Source organism: Eurypyga helias, unplaced genomic scaffold (genome assembly GCF_000690775.1).
Source record: "Eurypyga helias isolate BGI_N326 unplaced genomic scaffold, ASM69077v1 scaffold46127, whole genome shotgun sequence".
NCBI classification, from domain to species: Eukaryota; Metazoa; Chordata; class Aves; order Eurypygiformes; family Eurypygidae; genus Eurypyga; species Eurypyga helias.
The window spans coordinates 1-1,097 of NW_010263249.1; positions in this window are offsets into that span (position 1 = coordinate 1).

Genomic DNA, 1,097 nt, shown 5'->3' on the forward strand with positions numbered 1-1,097 from the left:
ATTCTGTGATTCTATGATTCTTCAGTTGATGGCCGTGGTGTGTATCTTAAGCAGGGTGGCTCTGGAAAAGGAGCAGTCATAACTGCAGTAGCAATGTGATCCGTATAAGCTAATTTATCATGCTCCATGATACATACGTGAGTATGTCTGTATACTTTTGTATCCATGCTTTTGGTGAATTGCTTTCGAAAATCCTGCTTTTAAATGCTACAGATCACTGGGGTTATAGGAGGTTCTGAAGCTGAAATTAATGTTGTGTCTTTTTGGGTTGGGTTTTTTTTTTTTAACTCATCATAGTGGTGCTTACAGGTCTTGTATAAAAATATGCAAGAATGGAGTGGATTCCATTATCAGCATCTAACTTTCTCTTCAAAAAATTCTGTATTGCTACAGGAAAGTTCAATAAATAGTTTATATAAAAAATAGGTTTCTTCAGAGAAGGAAAGCACACGTAACCCAACACTTCAGTAAATATTAATGAATATCTGAAGAGAGCATAGCTTGTATGACAGTGCTGGAGGAAAAACGGATGTTTTGTTGTTATCTGTAGTAATTCGTCAGCACTGCACCTTTCAATATTCACAGGCATTCTTGGAATTAAAAAAAGAAGAAGATTAGACATGTCTAAAAGAACTAGCAATGTGTTGTACTGAATAGGAAGCAACACCAGAATATAGAATTGGGAAGTTAGTGTTACAAATTCTGACTTTTTCAAAGTGATCTTACAATTGTTTTGTGAATGTGTGTTTCTGTTAGTAAATAAAAATGGAGATCTTCTGACTACAGTATTGCTACTGTCATCCAGTGATGCTGAGATTTGTTTGGGATTTTTAGAACTCTAAATTTATTTTTAAGGAATGTTTTGGTTAGCTTTTGACAGCCGAATTCCACGTTCCCCTATTTCTTCAACTTTTCTTTATAACTGTGGAGACTCTATGTGCATTATTTTAGATGGGAACTGCTGTTCTCACATAATTGCATAAAATGAGGAACAGTTGCTTCATGAAATGCGTCAGATAGCACAAAACCAAGATAAAATCCCAAGAACTATCATTTTGACAAGCTCTTCATTTTAAAAATAAACACAGATTTCTTTC